The sequence below is a fragment of the Vanacampus margaritifer genome, chromosome 5 (assembly GCF_051991255.1).
Source record: "Vanacampus margaritifer isolate UIUO_Vmar chromosome 5, RoL_Vmar_1.0, whole genome shotgun sequence".
NCBI lineage: Eukaryota > Metazoa > Chordata > Actinopteri > Syngnathiformes > Syngnathidae > Vanacampus > Vanacampus margaritifer.
This window is the reverse complement of record NC_135436.1, coordinates 10,031,096-10,047,173: the sequence shown is the minus strand read 5'-3', so window position 1 is coordinate 10,047,173 and position 16,078 is coordinate 10,031,096. Positions and strand designations below refer to the sequence as shown.

Genomic DNA, 16,078 nt, shown 5'->3' with positions numbered 1-16,078 from the left:
TGTTTCGCCAGTTGGTCTTAAATGCTTGCTGACATTGTCCTAAAAAAAACAGAAACCTGTATTTTGTCACTTCATCGACTTCACCAATGCCAAAAAGATCGACACAAGGCCATGAAGTTTTTCTGCCTCAGCTACCTGCTTTTTCCTATACTGTGCTGTGTTAGCCGTGTCCAGAAGACAGTGTTATTCATCCCTGAAGGTCTACTGGCTAGGAATTGGCACTCTCACTGCCTCGGCCTGGTTTTGATTCCCGGTCAGGGAACTTGGAATTATTGAAGGGTCTTTCGCCAGTTTGTCTTTAATGCTCGCTGACAATGTCCTTAACAACCAGAAACCTGAATGTAGCCAGTTGATCTATTTTACCGATGCCAAAAAGATCGAGACAAGGCCATGAACTTTTTTCTGTCTCAGTGACCTGCTGGTTCATATGCTGTGCTATGTTAGCCGTGTCCAGAATACCGTGTTTGTCATCCCTGGTGGTCTAGTGGCTAGGATTCGGCACTCTCACTGCCGTGGCCCGGGTTCGATTCCCGGTCAGGGAACTTAGAAATATTGAAGGGTGTTTCGCCAGTTTATCTTTAATGCTTGCTCACAATGTCCTGAACAACCAGAAACCTGAATGTTGTCAGTTGATCTATTTTACCGATGCCAAAAAGATCGAGACAAGGCCATGAACTTTTTTCTGTCTCAGTGACCTGCTGGTTCATATGCTGTGCTATGTTAGCCGTGTCCAGAATACCGTGTTTGTCATCCCTGGTCGTCTAGTGGCTAGGATTCGGCACTCTCACTGCCGCGGCCCGGGTTCGATTCCCGGTCAGGGAACTGGGAAATATTGAAGGGTTTTTCGCCAGTTTGTCTTAAATGCTTGCTGACATTGTCCTAAAAAAACCAGAAACCTATATTTTGTCAGTTCATCGACTTCACCAATGCCAAAAAGATCGACACAAGGCCATGAAGTTTTTTTGCCTCAGCTACCTGCTTTTTCCTATACTGTGCTGTGTTAGCTGTGTCCAGAAGACAGTGTTATTCATCCCTGAAGGTCTACTGGCTAGGAATTGGCACTCTCACTGCCTCGGCCTGGTTTTGATTCCCTGTCAGGGAACTTGGAATTATTGAAGGGTCTTTCGCCAGTTTGTCTTTAATCTCGCTGACAATGTCCTTAACAACCAGAAACCTGAATGTAGCCAGTTGATCTATTTTACCGATGCCAAAAAGATCGAGACAAGGCCATGAACTTTTTTCTGCCTCTGTGACCTGCTGGTTCATATGCTGTGCTATGTCAGCCGTGTCCAGAAGACAGTGTTCGTCATCCCTGGTGGTCTAGTGGCTAGGATTCGGCACTCTCACTGCCGCGGCCCGGCTTCGATTCCCGGTCAGGGAATTTGGAGTTATTGATGGGTGTTTCGCCAGTTTGTCCTTAATTCTTGCTGACAACCTCCTTAACAACCAGAAAGCTGAATGTTGTCAGTTGATCTGCTTCACCAATGCCAAAAAGGTCAAGACAAGGCCATGAAGTATTTTCTGACTCGGCTACCTGCTTGTTCATATACTGTGCTATGTTAGCCGTGTCCAGACTACAATGTTTCTCATCCCTGGTGGTCTAGTGGCAAGGATTCGGCACTTTCACTGCTGCGGCCCGGGTTCGATTCCCAGTCAGGGAATTTGGAATAATTCAATGGTCTTTTGCCAGTTTGTTTTTAATGCTTGCTGACAATGTCCTGAACAACCAGAAACCTGAATGTTGTCAGTTGATCTATTTTACCGATGCCAAAAAGATCGAGACAAGGCCATGAACTTTTTTCTGTCTCAGTGATCTGCTTGTTCATATACTGTGCTATGTTAGCCGTGTCCAGAAGATAGTTTTTGTCATCCCTGGTGGTCTAGTGGCTACGATTCGGCACTTTCACTGCCGCGGCCCGGGTTCGATTCCTGGTCAGGGAATTTGGAGTTATTGATGGGTGTTTCGCCAGTTTGTCCTTAATTCTTGCTGACAACGTCCTTAACAACCAGAAAGCTGAATGTTGTCAGTTGATCTACTTCACCAATGCCAAAAAGATCGAGACAAGGCCATGAAGTATTTTCTGACTCGGCTACCTGCTGGTTCATATGCTGTGCTATGTTAGCCGTGTCCAGAATACCGTGTTTGTCATCACTGGTGGTCTAGTGGCTAGGATTCGGCACTTTCACTGCTGCGGCCCGGGTTCGATTCCCGGTCAGGGAATTTGGAATAATTCAATGGTCTTTTGCCAGTTTGTCTTTAATGCTTGCTGACAATGTCCTGAACAACCAGAAACCTGAATGTTGTCAGTTGATCTATTTTACCGATGCCAAAAAGATCGAGACAAGGCCATGAAGTTTTTTCTGCCTCTGTGACCTGCTGGTTCATATGCTGTGCTATGTAAGCCGTGCCCAAAAGACAGTGTTTCTCATCCCTGGTGGTCTAGTGGCAAGGATTCGGCACTTTCACTGATGCGGCCCGGGTTTGATTCCCGGTCAGGGAATTTGGAATAATTGAAGGGTCTTTCGCCAGTTTGTCTTTAATGCTTGCTAACAATGTCCTTAACAACCAGAAACCTGAATGTTGTCAGTTGATCTATTTTACCGATGCCAAAAAGATCGAGACAAGGCCATGAAGTTTTTCTGCCTCATTGACCTGCTGGTTCATATGCTGTGCTATGTTAGCCGTGTCCAGACTACAATGTTTCTCATCCCTGTTGGTCTAGTGGCTAGGATTCAGCACTTTCACTGCTGCGGCCCGGGGTCGATTCCCGGTCAGGGAACTTGGAATTATTGAAGGGTCTTTCGCCAGTTTGTCTTTAATGCTCGCTGACAATGTCCTTAACAACCAGAAACCTGAATGTTGCCAGTTGATCTATTTTACCGATGCCAAAAAGATCGAGACAAGGCCATGAACTTTTTTCTGCCTCTGTGACCTGCTGGTTCATATGCTGTGCTATGTCAGCCGTGTCCAGAAGACAGTGTTTGTCATCCTTGGTGGTCTAGTGGCTAGGATTCGGCACTCTCACTGCCGCGGCCCGGTTTCGATTCCCGGTCAGGGAACTTGGAAATATTGAAGGGTGTTTCGCCAGTTTGTCTTTAATGCTTGCTGACAATGTCCTTAACAACCAGAAACCTGAATGTTGTCAGTTGATCTATTTTACCGATGCCAAAAAGATCGAGACAAGGCCATGAACTTTTTTCTGACTTGGCTACCTGCTTGTTCATATACTTCGCTATGTTAGCCGTGTCCAGAAGACAGTTTTTGTCATCCCTGCTGGTCTAGTGGCTAGGATTCGGCACTCTCACTGCCGCGGCCCGGGTTCGATTCCCGGTCAGGGAATTTGGAGTTATTGATGGGTGTTTCGCCAGTTTTTCCTTAATTCTTGCTGACAACGTCCTTAACAACCAGAAAGCTGAATGTTGTCAGTTGATCTACTTCACCAATGCCCAAAAGATCAAGACAAGGCCATGAAGTATTTTTCTTACTCGGCTACCTGCTTGTTCATATACTGTGCTATGTTAGCCGTGTCCAGACTACAATGTTTCTCATCCCTAGTGGTCTAGTGGCAAGGATTTGGCACTTTCACTGCTGCGGCCCGGGTTCGATTCCCGGTCAGGGAATTTGGAATAATTCAATGGTCTTTTGCCAGTTTGTCTTTAATGCTTGCTGACAATGTCCTGAACAACCAGAAACCTGAATGTTGTCAGTTGATCTATTTTACCGATGCCAAAAAGATCGAGACAAGGCCATGAAGTTTTTTCTGCCTCTGTGACCTGCTGGTTCATATGCTGTGCTATGTAAGCCGTGCCCAAAAGACAGTGCTTCTCATCCCTGGTGGTCTAGTGGCAAGGATTCGGCACTTTCACTGCTGCGGCCCGGGTTTGATTCCCGGTGAGGGAATTTGGAATAATTGAAGGGTCTTTCGCCAGTTTGTCTTTAATGCTTGCTAACAATGTCCTTAACAACCAGAAACCTGAATGTTGTCAGTTGATCTATTTTACCGATGCCAAAAAGATCAAGACAAGGCCATGAACTTTTTTCTGCCTCTGTGACCTGCTGGTTCATATGCTGTGCTATGTTAGCCGTGTCCAGAAGACAGTGTTTGTCATCCCTGGTGGTCTAGTGGCTAGGATTCGGCACTCTCACTGCCGCGGCCTGGGTTTGATTCCCGGTCAGGGAACTTGGAAATATTGAAGGGTGTTTCGCCAGTTTGTCTTTAATGCTTGCTGACAATGTCCTTAACAACCAGAAACCTGAATGTTGTCAGTTGATTTATTTTACCGATGCCAAAACGATCGAGACAAGGCCATGAACTTTTTTCTGACTCAGCTACCTGCTTGTTCATATACTGTGCTATGTTAGCCGTGTCCAGACTACAATGTTTCTCATCCCTGGTGGTCTAGTGGCAAGGATTCGGCACTTTCACTGTTGCGGCCCGGGTTTGATTCACGGTCAGGGAATTAGGAATTATTGATGGGTGTTTCGCCAGTTTCTCCTTAATTCTTAATGACAACGTCCTTAACAACCAGAAAGCTGTATGTTGTCAGTTGATCTACTTCACCACTGCCAAAAAGATCAAGACAAGGCTATGAAGTTTTTTCTGACTCGGCTACCTGCTTGTTCATATACTGTGCTATGTTAGCCGTGTGCAGACTACAATGTTTGGCATCCCTGGTGGTCTAGTGGCTAGGATTCAGCACTTTCACTGCTGTGGCCCGGGTTCGATTCCCGGTCAGGGAACTTGGAAATATTGAAGGGTGTTTCGCCAGTTTATCTTTAATGCTCGCTGACAATGTCCTTAACAACCAGAAACCTGAATGTAGCCAGTTGATCTATTTTACCGATGCCAAAAAGATCGAGACAAGGCCATGAACTTTTTTCTGCCTCTGTGACCTGCTGGTTCATATGCTGTGCTATGTCAGCCGTGTCCAGAAGACAGTGATCGTCATCCATGGTGGTCTAGTGGCTAGGATTTGGCACTCTCACTGCCGCGTCCCGGGTTCGATTCCCGGTCAGGGAACTTGGAAATATTGAAGGGTGTTTCGCCAGCTCGTCTTTAATGCTTGCTGACAATGTCCTTAACAACCAGAAACCTGAATGTTGTCAGTTGATCTATTTTACCGATGCCAAAAAGATCGAGACAAGGCCATGAACTTTTTTCTGACTTGGCTACCTGCTTGTTCATATACTGTGCTATGTTAGCCGTGTCCAGAAGACAGTTTTTGTCATCCCTGGTGGTCTAGTGGCTAGGATTCGGCACTCTCACTGCCGCGGCCCGGGTTCGATTCCGGGTCAGGGAATTTGGAGTTATTGATAGGTGTTTCGCCAGTTTGTCCTTTATTCTTGCTGACAACGTCCTTAACAACCAGAAACCTGAATGTTGTCAGTTGATCTATTTTACCGATGCCAAAAAGATCGAGACAAGGCCATGAACTTTTTTCTGTCTCAGTGACCTGCTGGTTCATATGCTGTGCTATGTTAGCCGTGTCCAGAATACCGTGTTTGTCATCCCTGGTGGTCTAGTGGCTAGGATTCGGCACTCTCACTGCCGCGGCCCGGGTTCGATTCCCGGTCAGGGAACTGGGAAATATTGAAGGGTGTTTCGCCAGTTGGTCTTAAATGCTTGCTGACATTGTCCTAAAAAAAACAGAAACCTGTATTTTGTCACTTCATCGACTTCACCAATGCCAAAAAGATCGACACAAGGCCATGAAGTTTTTCTGCCTCAGCTACCTGCTTTTTCCTATACTGTGCTGTGTTAGCCGTGTCCAGAAGACAGTGTTATTCATCCCTGAAGGTCTACTGGCTAGGAATTGGCACTCTCACTGCCTCGGCCTGGTTTTGATTCCCGGTCAGGGAACTTGGAATTATTGAAGGGTCTTTCGCCAGTTTGTCTTTAATGCTCGCTGACAATGTCCTTAACAACCAGAAACCTGAATGTAGCCAGTTGATCTATTTTACCGATGCCAAAAAGATCGAGACAAGGCCATGAACTTTTTTCTGTCTCAGTGACCTGCTGGTTCATATGCTGTGCTATGTTAGCCGTGTCCAGAATACCGTGTTTGTCATCCCTGGTGGTCTAGTGGCTAGGATTCGGCACTCTCACTGCCGTGGCCCGGGTTCGATTCCCGGTCAGGGAACTTAGAAATATTGAAGGGTTTTTCGCCAGTTTATCTTTAATGCTTGCTCACAATGTCCTGAACAACCAGAAACCTGAATGTTGTCAGTTGATCTATTTTACCGATGCCAAAAAGATCGAGACAAGGCCATGAACTTTTTTCTGTCTCAGTGACCTGCTGGTTCATATGCTGTGCTATGTTAGCCTTGTCCAGAATACCGTGTTTGTCATCCCTGGTCGTCTAGTGGCTAGGATTCGGCACTCTCACTGCCGCGGCCCGGGTTCGATTCCCGGTCAGGGAACTGGGAAATATTGAAGGGTTTTTCGCCAGTTTGTCTTAAATGCTTGCTGACATTGTCCTAAAAAAACCAGAAACCTGTATTTTGTCAGTTCATCGACTTCACCAATGCCAAAAAGATCGACACAAGGCCATGAAGTTTTTTTGCCTCAGCTACCTGCTTTTTCCTATACTGTGCTGTGTTAGCTGTGTCCAGAAGACAGTGTTATTCATCCCTGAAGGTCTACTGGCTAGGAATTGGCACTCTCACTGCCTCGGCCTGGTTTTGATTCCCTGTCAGGGAACTTGGAATTATTGAAGGGTCTTTCGCCAGTTTGTCTTTAATGCTCGCTGACAATGTCCTTAACAACCAGAAACCTGAATGTAGCCAGTTGATCTATTTTACCGATGCCAAAAAGATCGAGACAAGGCCATGAATTTTTTTCTGCCTCTGTGACCTGCTGGTTCATATGCTGTGCTATGTCAGCCGTGTCCAGAAGACAGTGTTCGTCATCCCTGGTGGTCTAGTGGCTAGGATTCGGCACTCTCACTGCCGCGGCCCGGGTTCGATTCCCGGTCAGGGAATTTGGAGTTATTGATGGGTGTTTCGCCAGTTTGTCCTTAATTCTTGCTGACAACCTCCTTAACAACCAGAAAGCTGAATGTTGTCAGTTGATCTACTTCACCAATGCCAAAAAGGTCAAGACAAGGCCATGAAGTATTTTCTGACTCGGCTACCTGCTTGTTCATATACTGTGCTATGTTAGCCGTGTCCAGACTACAATGTTTCTCATCCCTGGTGGTCTAGTGGCAAGGATTCGGCACTTTCACTGCTGCGGCCCGGGTTCGATTCCCAGTCAGGGAATTTGGAATAATTCAATGGTCTTTTGCCAGTTTGTTTTTAATGCTTGCTGACAATGTCCTGAACAACCAGAAACCTGAATGTTGTCAGTTGATCTATTTTACCGATGCCAAAAAGATCGAGACAAGGCCATGAACTTTTTTCTGTCTCAGTGATCTGCTTGTTCATATACTGTGCTATGTTAGCCGTGTCCAGAAGATAGTTTTTGTCATCCCTGTTGGTCTAGTGGCTACGATTCGGCACTCTCACTGCCGCGGCCCGGGTTCGATTCCTGGTCAGGGAATTTGGAGTTATTGATGGGTGTTTCGCCAGTTTGTCCTTAATTCTTGCTGACAACGTCCTTAACAACCAGAAAGCTGAATGTTGTCAGTTGATCTACTTCACCAATGCCAAAAAGATCGAGACAAGGCCATGAAGTATTTTCTGACTCGGCTACCTGCTGGTTCATATGCTGTGCTATGTTAGCCGTGTCCAGAATACCGTGTTTGTCATCACTGGTGGTCTAGTGGCTAGGATTCGGCACTTTCACTGCTGCGGCCCGGGTTCGATTCCCGGTCAGGGAATTTGGAATAATTCAATGGTCTTTTGCCAGTTTGTCTTTAATGCTTGCTGACAATGTCCTGAACAACCAGAAACCTGAATGTTGTCAGTTGATCTATTTTACCGATGCCAAAAAGATCGAGACAAGGCCATGAAGTTTTTTCTGCCTCTGTGACCTGCTGGTTCATATGCTGTGCTATGTAAGCCGTGCCCAAAAGACAGTGTTTCTCATCCCTGGTGGTCTAGTGGCAAGGATTCGGCACTTTCACTGATGCGGCCCGGGTTTGATTCCTGGTCAGGGAATTTGGAATAATTGAAGGGTCTTTCGCCAGTTTGTCTTTAATGCTTGCTAACAATGTCCTTAACAACCAGAAACCTGAATGTTGTCAGTTGATCTATTTTACCGATGCCAAAAAGATCGAGACAAGGCCATGAAGTTTTTCTGCCTCATTGACCTGCTGGTTCATATGCTGTGCTATGTTAGCCGTGTCCAGACTACAATGTTTCTCATCCCTGTTGGTCTAGTGGCTAGGATTCAGCACTTTCACTGCTGCGGCCCGGGGTCGATTCCCGGTCAGGGAACTTGGAATTATTGAAGGGTCTTTCGCCAGTTTGTCTTTAATGCTCGCTGACAATGTCCTTAACAACCAGAAACCTGAATGTTGCCAGTTGATCTATTTTACCGATGCCAAAAAGATCGAGACAAGGCCATGAACTTTTTTCTGCCTCTGTGACCTGCTGGTTCATTTGCTGTGCTATGTCAGCCGTGTCCAGAAGACAGTGATCGTCATTCATGGTGGTCTAGTGGCTAGTATTCGGCACTCTCACTGCCGCGGCCCGGGTTCGATTCCCGGTCAGGGAACTTGGAAATATTGAAGGGTGTTTCGCCAGCTCGTCTTTAATGCTTGCTGACAATGTCCTTAACAACCAGAAACCTGAATGTTGTCAGTTGATCTATTTTACCGATGCCAAAAAGATCGAGACAAGGCCATGAACTTTTTTCTGCCTCTTTGACCTGCTGGTTCATATGCTGTGCTATGTAAGCCGTGCCCAAAAGACAGTGCTTCTCATCCCTGGTGGTCTAGTGGCAAGGATTCGGCACTTTCACTGCTGCGGCCCGGGTTTGATTCCCGGTCAGGGAATTTGGAATAATTGAAGGGTCTTTCGCCAGTTTGTCTTTAATGCTTGCTAACAATGTCCTTAACAACCAGAAACCTGAATGTTGTCAGTTGATCTATTTTACCGATGCCAAAAAGATCAAGACAAGGCCATGAACTTTTTTCTGCCTCTGTGACCTGCTGGTTCATATGCTGTGCTATGTTAGCCGTGTCCAGAAGACAGTGTTTGTCATCCCTGGTGGTCTAGTGGCTAGGATTCGGCACTCTCACTGCCGCGGCCCGGGTTTGATTCCCGGTCAGGGAACTTGGAAATATTGAAGGGTGTTTCGCCAGTTTGTCTTTAATGCTTAATGACATTGTCCTAAAAACCAGAAACCTGTATTTATTCAGTTGATCTACTTCACCAATGCCATAAAGATTTAGACAGGGCCTTGAAGTTATTTCTGCCTCTGCTACCTGCTGGTTCATATGCTGTGCTATGTCAGCCGTGTCCAGAAGACAGTGTTTGTCATCCCTGGTGGTCTAGTGGCTAGGATTCGGCACTCTCACTGCCGCGGCCTGGGTTCGATTCCCGGTCAGGGAACTTGGAAATATTGAAGGGTGTTTCGCCATTTTGTCTTTAATGCTTGCTGACAATGTCCTTAACAACCAGAAACCTGAATGTTGTCAGTTGATTTATTTTACCGATGCCAAAACGATCGAGACAAGGCCATGAACTTTTTTCTGACTCGGCTACCTGCTTGTTCATATACTGTGCTATGTTAGCCGTGTCCAGAAGACAGTTTTTGTCATCCCTGGTGGTCTAGTGGCTAGGATTCGCCACGCTCACTGCCGCGGCCCGGGTTCGATTCCCGGTCAGGGAATTTGGAATTATTGATGGGTGTTTCGCCAGTTTGTCCTTAATGCTTGCTGACAACGTCCTTAACATCCAGAAAGCTGAATGTTGTCAGTTGATCTACTTCACCAATGCCAAAAAGATCAAGACAAGGCCATGAAGTATTTTCTGACTCGGCTACCTGCTTGTTCATATACTGTGCTATGTTAGCCGTGTCCAGACTACAATGTTTCTCATCCCTGGTGGTCTAGTGGCAAGGATTCGGCACTTTCACTGTTGCGGCCCGGGTTTGATTCACGGTCAGGGAATTTGGAATTATTGATGGGTGTTTCGCCAGTTTCTCCTTAATTCTTAATGACAACGTCCTTAACAACCAGAAAGCTGTATGTTGTCAGTTGATCTACTTCACCAATGCCAAAAAGATCAAGACAAGGCTATGAAGTTTTTTCTGACTCGGCTACCTGCTTGTTCATATACTGTGCTATGTTAGCCGTGTGCAGACTACAATGTTTGGCATCCCTGGTGGTCTAGTGGCTAGGATTCAGCACTTTCACTGCTGTGGCCCGGGTTCGATTCCCGGTCGGGGAACTTGGAAATATTGAAGGGTGTTTCGCCAGTTTATCTTTAATGCTCGCTGACAATGTCCTTAACAACCAGAAACCTGAATGTAGCCAGTTGATCTATTTTACCGATGCCAAAAAGATCGAGACAAGGCCATGAACTTTTTTCTGCCTCTGTGACCTGCTGGTTCATTTGCTGTGCTATGTCAGCCGTGTCCAGAAGACAGTGATCGTCATCCATGGTGGTCTAGTGGCTAGTATTCGGCACTCTCACTGCCGCGGCCCGGGTTCGATTCCCGGTCAGGGAACTTGGAAATATTGAAGGGTGTTTCGCCAGCTCGTCTTTAATGCTTGCTGACAATGTCCTTAACAACCAGAAACCTGAATGTTGTCAGTTGATCTATTTTACCGATGCCAAAAAGATCGAGACAAGGCCATGAACTTTTTTCTGACTTGGCTACCTGCTTGTTCATATACTGTGCTATGTTAGCCGTGTCCAGAAGACAGTTTTTGTCATCCCTGGTGGTCTAGTGGCTAGAATTCGGCACTCTCACTGCCGCGGCCCGGGTTCGATTCCGGGTCAGGGAATTTGGAGTTATTGATGGGTGTTTCGCCAGTTTGTCCTTAATTCTTGCTGACAACGTCCTTAACAACCAGAAACCTGAATGTTGTCAGTTGATCTATTTTACCGATGCCAAAAAGATCGAGACAAGGCTATGAAGTTTTTTCTGCCTCTGTGACCTGCTGGTTCATATGCTGTGCTATGTAAGCCGTGCCCAAAAGACAGTGCTTCTCATCCCTGGTGGTCTAGTGGCAAGGATTCGGCACTTTCACTGCTGCGGCCCGGGTTTGATTCCCGGTCAGGGAATTTGGAATAATTGAAGGGTCTTTCGCCAGTTTGTCTTTAATGCTTGCTAACAATGTCCTTAACAACCAGAAACCTGAATGTTGTCAGTTGATCTATTTTACCGATGCCAAAAAGATCAAGACAAGGCCATGAACTTTTTTCTGCCTCTGTGACCTGCTGGTTCATATGCTGTGCTATGTTAGCCGTGTCCAGAAGACAGTGTTTGTCATCCCTGGTGGTCTAGTGGCTAGGATTCGGCACTCTCACTGCCGCGGCCCGGGTTTGATTCCCGGTCAGGGAACTTGGAAATATTGAAGGGTGTTTCGCCAGTTTGTCTTTAATGCTTAATGACATTGTCCTAAAAACCAGAAACCTGTATTTATTCAGTTGATCTACTTCACCAATGCCATAAAGATTTAGACAGGGCCTTGAAGTTGTTTCTGCCTCTGCTACCTGCTGGTTCATATGCTGTGCTGTCAGCCGTGTCCAGAAGGCAGTGTTTGTCATCCCTGGTGGTCTAGTGGCTAGGATTCGGCACTCTCACTGCCGCGGCCTGGGTTCGATTCCCGGTCAGGGAACTTGGAAATATTGAAGGGTGTTTCGCCAGTTTGTCTTTAATGCTTGCTGACAATGTCCTTAACAACCAGAAACCTGAATGTTGTCAGTTGATTTATTTTACCGATGCCAAAACGATCGAGACAAGGCCATGAACTTTTTTCTGACTCGGCTACCTGCTTGTTCATATACTGTGCTATGTTAGCCGTGTCCAGAAGACAGTTTTTGTCATCCCTGGTGGTCTAGTGGCTAGGATTCGCCACTCTCACTGCCGCGGCCCGGGTTCGATTCCCGGTCAGGGAATTTGGAATTATTGATGGGTGTTTCGCCAGTTTGTCCTTAATGCTTGCTGACAACGTCCTTAACATCCAGAAAGCTGAATTTTGTCAGTTGATCTACTTCACCAATGCCAAAAAGATCAAGACAAGGCCATGAAGTATTTTCTGACTCGGCTACCTGCTTGTTCATATACTGTGCTATGTTAGCCGTGTCCAGACTACATTGTTTCTCATCCCTGGTGGTCTAGTGGCAAGGATTCGGAACTTTCACTGTTGCGGCCCGGGTTTGATTCACGGTCAGGGAATTTGGAATTATTGATGGGTGTTTCGCCAGTTTCTCCTTAATTCTTAATGACAACGTCCTTAACAACCAGAAAGCTGTATGTTGTCAGTTGATCTACTTCACCAATGCCAAAAAGATCAAGACAAGGCTATGAAGTTTTTTCTGACTCGGCTACCTGCTTGTTCATATACTGTGCTATGTTAGCCGTGTGCAGACTACAATGTTTGGCATCCCTGGTGGTCTAGTGGCTAGGATTCAGCACTTTCACTGCTGTGGCCCGGGTTCGATTCCCGGTCGGGCAACTTGGAAATATTGAAGGGTGTTTCGCCAGTTTATCTTTAATGCTCGCTGACAATGTCCTTAACAACCAGAAACCTGAATGTAGCCAGTTGATCTATTTTACCGATGCCAAAAAGATCGAGACAAGGCCATGAACTTTTTTCTGCCTCTGTGACCTGCTGGTTCATTTGCTGTGCTATGTCAGCCGTGTCCAGAAGACAGTGATCGTCATCCATGGTGGTCTAGTGGCTAGTATTCTGCACTCTCACTGCCGCGGCCCGGGTTCGATTCCCGGTCAGGGAACTTGGAAATATTGAAGGGTGTTTCGCCAGCTCGTCTTTAATGCTTGCTGACAATGTCCTTAACAACCAGAAACCTGAATGTTGTCAGTTGATCTATTTTACCGATGCCAAAAAGATCGAGACAAGGCCATGAACTTTTTTCTGACTTGGCTACCTGCTTGTTCATATACTGTGCTATGTTAGCCGTGTCCAGAAGACAGTTTTTGTCATCCCTGGTGGTCTAGTGGCTAGGATTTGGCACTCTCACTGCCGCGGCCCGGGTTCGATTCCGGGTCAGGGAATTTGGAGTTATTGATGGGTGTTTCGCCAGTTTGTCCTTAATTCTTGCTGACAACGTCCTTAACAACCAGAAACCTGAATGTTTTCAGTTGATCTATTTTACCGATGCCAAAAAGATCGAGACAAGGCCATGAAGTTTTTCTGCCTCATTGACCTGCTGGTTCATATGCTGTGCTATGTTAGCCGTGTCCAGACTGCAATGTTTCTCATCCCTGGTGGTCTAGTGGCTAGGATTCACCACTTTCACTGCTGCGGCCCGGGTTCGATTCCCGGTCAGGGAACTTGGAATTATTGAAGGGTCTTTCGCCAGTTTGTCTTTAATGCTCGCTGACAATGTCCTTAACAACCAGAAACCTGAATGTTGTGAAAGAGGATTAAATTATTATGTCCTCTTTGCGTGTTCCAAAAATGAAGATAGATTTAATGCAAGAAAAATACACCTTTGCAAAAATTATTTAATAAAAAACAGAATCTCTGGACAAATAACTGCCTCTAATTCATCACTTAAACAGGTGGGATTCAGAGCGTCAAATGTAGCTCTTCCGCGTGCACAACGGTTTCTTATAGTTAAAAAGACCTCCTCTCTTTCATTTGTAGACAAAACATACTCTCTGGTACTTTTCCGTGAGCGACGGCGAAAACAGAGTCAGGTGTGGGTGTTCAAAACAGATTCTGTTCTCAAGGACCAAATGTGTTTTCGCACAAAGCGCTGAGAAGGAATTTTTTTTAGACTAAATAGTATGTCCCAGCTTAAGGTCAGCCTATACGAAGTCAACACCATCTGCTCTGCACAGGACACAAAACATTTTGACAAGGTTAATATAAAGAATTAAAATGTTAATAATGTGTAACAATGGTTAATAAAATAAAATGAAGTTATTAAAAATGTTATAATATCTATCAGTTGTCAGTTGATCTATTTTACCGATGCCAAAAAGATCGAGACAAGGCCATGAAGTTTTTCTGCCTCAGTGACCTGCTGGTTCATATGCTGTGCTATGTTAGCCGTGTCCAGAATACCGTGTTTGTCATCCCTGGTGGTCTAGTGGCTAGGATTCGGCACTCTCACTGCCGTGGCCCGGGTTGGATTCCCGGTCAGGGAACTTAGAAATATTGAAGGGTGTTTCGCCAGTTTATCTTTAATGCTTGCTCACAATGTCCTGAACAACCAGAAACCTGAATGTTGTCAGTTGATCTATTTTACCGATGCCAAAAAGATCGAGACAAGGCCATGAACTTTTTTCTGTCTCAGTGACCTGCTGGTTCATATGCTGTGCTATGTTAGCCGTGTCCAGAATACCGTGTTTGTCATCCCTGGTCGTCTAGTGGCTAGGATTCGGCACTCTCACTGCCGCGGCCCGGGTTTGATTCCCGGTCAGGGAACTGGGAAATATTGAAGGGTGTTTCGCCAGTTGGTCTTAAATGCTTGCTGACATTGTCCTAAAAAAACAGAAACCTGTATTTTGTCAGTTCATCGACTTCACCAATGCCAAAAAGATCGACACAAGGCCATGAAGTTTTTTTGCCTCAGCTACCTGCTTTTTCCTATACTGTGCTGTGTTAGCTGTGTCCAGAAGACAGTGTTATTCATCCCTGAAGGTCTACTGGCTAGGAATTGGCACTCTCACTGCCTCGGCCTGGTTTTGATTCCCGGTCAGGGAACTTGGAATTATTGAAGGGTCTTTCGCCAGTTTGTCTTTAATGCTCGCTGACAATGTCCTTAACAACCAGAAACCTGAATGTAGCCAGTTGATCTATTTTACCGATGCCAAAAAGATCGAGACAAGGCCATGAACTTTTTTCTGCCTCTGTGACCTGCTGGTTCATATGCTGTGCTATGTCAGCCGTGTCCAGAAGACAGTGTTCGTCATCCCTGGTGGTCTAGTGGCTAGGATTCGGCACTCTCACTGCCGCGGCCCGGGTTCGATTCCCGGTCAGGGAATTTGGAGTTGTTGATGGGTGTTTTGCCAGTTTGTCCTTAATTCTTGCTGACAACCTCCTTAACAACCAGAAAGCTGAATGTTGTCAGTTGATCTACTTCACCAATGCCAAAAAGGTCAAGACAAGGCCATGAAGTATTTTTTGACTCGGCTACCTGCTTGTTCATATACTGTGCTATGTTAGCCGTGTCCAGACTACAATGTTTCTCATCCCTGGTGGTCTAGTGGCAAGGATTCGGCACTTTCACTGCTGCTGCCCGGGTTCGATTCCCGGTCAGGGAATTTGGAATAATTCAATGGTCTTTTGCCAGTTTGTCTTTAATGCTTGCTGACAATGTCCTGAACAACCAGAAACCTGAATGTTGTCAGTTGATCTATTTTACCGATGCCAAAAAGATCGAGACAAGGCCATGAAGTTTTTTCTGCCTCTGTGACCTGCTGGTTCATATGCTGTGCTATGTAAGCCGTGCCCAAAAGACAGTGTTTCTCATCCCTAGTGGTCTAGTGGCAAGGATTCGGCACTTTCACTGATGCGGCCCGGGTTTGATTCTCGGTCAGGGAATTTGGAATTATTGAAGGGTCTTTCGCCACTTTGTCTTTAATGCTCGCTGACAATGTCCTTAACAACCAGAAACCTGAATGTAGCCAGTTGATCTATTTTACCGATGCCAAAAAGATCGAGACAAGGCCATGAACTTTTTTCTGTCTCAGTGACCTGCTGGTTCATATGCTGTGCTATGTTAGCCGTGTCCAGAATACCGTGTTTGTCATCCCTGGTGGTCTAGTGGCTAGGATTCGGCACTCTCACTGCCGTGGCCCGGGTTCGATTCCCGGTCAGGGAACTTAGAAATATTGAAGGGTGTTTCGCCAGTTTATCTTTAATGCTTGCTCACAATGTCCTAAACAACCAGAAACCTGAATGTTGTCAGTTGATCTATTTTACCGATGCCAAAAAGATCGAGACAAGGCCATGAAGTTTTTCTGCCTCATTGACCTGCTGGTTC

The 16,078-nt window shown here is 46.0% G+C and overlaps 1 protein-coding gene and 34 non-coding genes across 35 annotated transcripts in view; all 35 read left to right on the top strand.

Moving 5' to 3' along the window:
* The window catches only part of alp3 (alkaline phosphatase 3), a 78,731-nt gene that overhangs the window by 36,291 nt on the left and 26,362 nt on the right, over positions 1-16,078 (top strand). The gene's annotated exons all lie outside the window — the stretch shown is intronic.
* On the top strand, positions 471-542 carry trnae-cuc (transfer RNA glutamic acid (anticodon CUC)). Its single transcript has one exon. It is a non-coding gene; the product is annotated as a tRNA-Glu (tRNA).
* On the top strand, positions 751-822 carry trnae-cuc (transfer RNA glutamic acid (anticodon CUC)). The gene has a single exon. It is a non-coding gene; the product is annotated as a tRNA-Glu (tRNA).
* trnae-cuc (transfer RNA glutamic acid (anticodon CUC)) lies at positions 1,310-1,381 on the top strand. The gene has a single exon. It is a non-coding gene; the product is annotated as a tRNA-Glu (tRNA).
* On the top strand, positions 1,590-1,661 carry trnae-uuc (transfer RNA glutamic acid (anticodon UUC)). Its single transcript has one exon. It is a non-coding gene; the product is annotated as a tRNA-Glu (tRNA).
* Positions 1,870-1,941, top strand: trnae-uuc (transfer RNA glutamic acid (anticodon UUC)). Its single transcript has one exon. It is a non-coding gene; the product is annotated as a tRNA-Glu (tRNA).
* Positions 2,150-2,221, top strand: trnae-uuc (transfer RNA glutamic acid (anticodon UUC)). Its single transcript has one exon. It is a non-coding gene; the product is annotated as a tRNA-Glu (tRNA).
* Positions 2,989-3,060, top strand: trnae-cuc (transfer RNA glutamic acid (anticodon CUC)). Its single transcript has one exon. It is a non-coding gene; the product is annotated as a tRNA-Glu (tRNA).
* trnae-cuc (transfer RNA glutamic acid (anticodon CUC)) lies at positions 3,269-3,340 on the top strand. Its single transcript has one exon. It is a non-coding gene; the product is annotated as a tRNA-Glu (tRNA).
* Positions 4,110-4,181, top strand: trnae-cuc (transfer RNA glutamic acid (anticodon CUC)). Its single transcript has one exon. It is a non-coding gene; the product is annotated as a tRNA-Glu (tRNA).
* trnae-uuc (transfer RNA glutamic acid (anticodon UUC)) lies at positions 4,670-4,741 on the top strand. Its single transcript has one exon. It is a non-coding gene; the product is annotated as a tRNA-Glu (tRNA).
* Positions 4,950-5,021, top strand: trnae-cuc (transfer RNA glutamic acid (anticodon CUC)). Its single transcript has one exon. It is a non-coding gene; the product is annotated as a tRNA-Glu (tRNA).
* Positions 5,230-5,301, top strand: trnae-cuc (transfer RNA glutamic acid (anticodon CUC)). The gene has a single exon. It is a non-coding gene; the product is annotated as a tRNA-Glu (tRNA).
* Positions 5,510-5,581, top strand: trnae-cuc (transfer RNA glutamic acid (anticodon CUC)). Its single transcript has one exon. It is a non-coding gene; the product is annotated as a tRNA-Glu (tRNA).
* On the top strand, positions 6,070-6,141 carry trnae-cuc (transfer RNA glutamic acid (anticodon CUC)). The gene has a single exon. It is a non-coding gene; the product is annotated as a tRNA-Glu (tRNA).
* Positions 6,350-6,421, top strand: trnae-cuc (transfer RNA glutamic acid (anticodon CUC)). Its single transcript has one exon. It is a non-coding gene; the product is annotated as a tRNA-Glu (tRNA).
* trnae-cuc (transfer RNA glutamic acid (anticodon CUC)) lies at positions 6,910-6,981 on the top strand. Its single transcript has one exon. It is a non-coding gene; the product is annotated as a tRNA-Glu (tRNA).
* Positions 7,190-7,261, top strand: trnae-uuc (transfer RNA glutamic acid (anticodon UUC)). Its single transcript has one exon. It is a non-coding gene; the product is annotated as a tRNA-Glu (tRNA).
* Positions 7,750-7,821, top strand: trnae-uuc (transfer RNA glutamic acid (anticodon UUC)). The gene has a single exon. It is a non-coding gene; the product is annotated as a tRNA-Glu (tRNA).
* Positions 8,869-8,940, top strand: trnae-uuc (transfer RNA glutamic acid (anticodon UUC)). The gene has a single exon. It is a non-coding gene; the product is annotated as a tRNA-Glu (tRNA).
* trnae-cuc (transfer RNA glutamic acid (anticodon CUC)) lies at positions 9,149-9,220 on the top strand. Its single transcript has one exon. It is a non-coding gene; the product is annotated as a tRNA-Glu (tRNA).
* trnae-cuc (transfer RNA glutamic acid (anticodon CUC)) lies at positions 9,428-9,499 on the top strand. The gene has a single exon. It is a non-coding gene; the product is annotated as a tRNA-Glu (tRNA).
* Positions 10,268-10,339, top strand: trnae-uuc (transfer RNA glutamic acid (anticodon UUC)). Its single transcript has one exon. It is a non-coding gene; the product is annotated as a tRNA-Glu (tRNA).
* Positions 11,108-11,179, top strand: trnae-uuc (transfer RNA glutamic acid (anticodon UUC)). The gene has a single exon. It is a non-coding gene; the product is annotated as a tRNA-Glu (tRNA).
* Positions 11,388-11,459, top strand: trnae-cuc (transfer RNA glutamic acid (anticodon CUC)). The gene has a single exon. It is a non-coding gene; the product is annotated as a tRNA-Glu (tRNA).
* trnae-cuc (transfer RNA glutamic acid (anticodon CUC)) lies at positions 11,665-11,736 on the top strand. Its single transcript has one exon. It is a non-coding gene; the product is annotated as a tRNA-Glu (tRNA).
* trnae-cuc (transfer RNA glutamic acid (anticodon CUC)) lies at positions 11,945-12,016 on the top strand. Its single transcript has one exon. It is a non-coding gene; the product is annotated as a tRNA-Glu (tRNA).
* trnae-uuc (transfer RNA glutamic acid (anticodon UUC)) lies at positions 12,505-12,576 on the top strand. The gene has a single exon. It is a non-coding gene; the product is annotated as a tRNA-Glu (tRNA).
* Positions 13,065-13,136, top strand: trnae-cuc (transfer RNA glutamic acid (anticodon CUC)). Its single transcript has one exon. It is a non-coding gene; the product is annotated as a tRNA-Glu (tRNA).
* Positions 13,344-13,415, top strand: trnae-uuc (transfer RNA glutamic acid (anticodon UUC)). The gene has a single exon. It is a non-coding gene; the product is annotated as a tRNA-Glu (tRNA).
* On the top strand, positions 14,166-14,237 carry trnae-cuc (transfer RNA glutamic acid (anticodon CUC)). The gene has a single exon. It is a non-coding gene; the product is annotated as a tRNA-Glu (tRNA).
* trnae-cuc (transfer RNA glutamic acid (anticodon CUC)) lies at positions 14,446-14,517 on the top strand. Its single transcript has one exon. It is a non-coding gene; the product is annotated as a tRNA-Glu (tRNA).
* Positions 15,005-15,076, top strand: trnae-cuc (transfer RNA glutamic acid (anticodon CUC)). Its single transcript has one exon. It is a non-coding gene; the product is annotated as a tRNA-Glu (tRNA).
* On the top strand, positions 15,285-15,356 carry trnae-uuc (transfer RNA glutamic acid (anticodon UUC)). The gene has a single exon. It is a non-coding gene; the product is annotated as a tRNA-Glu (tRNA).
* Positions 15,845-15,916, top strand: trnae-cuc (transfer RNA glutamic acid (anticodon CUC)). Its single transcript has one exon. It is a non-coding gene; the product is annotated as a tRNA-Glu (tRNA).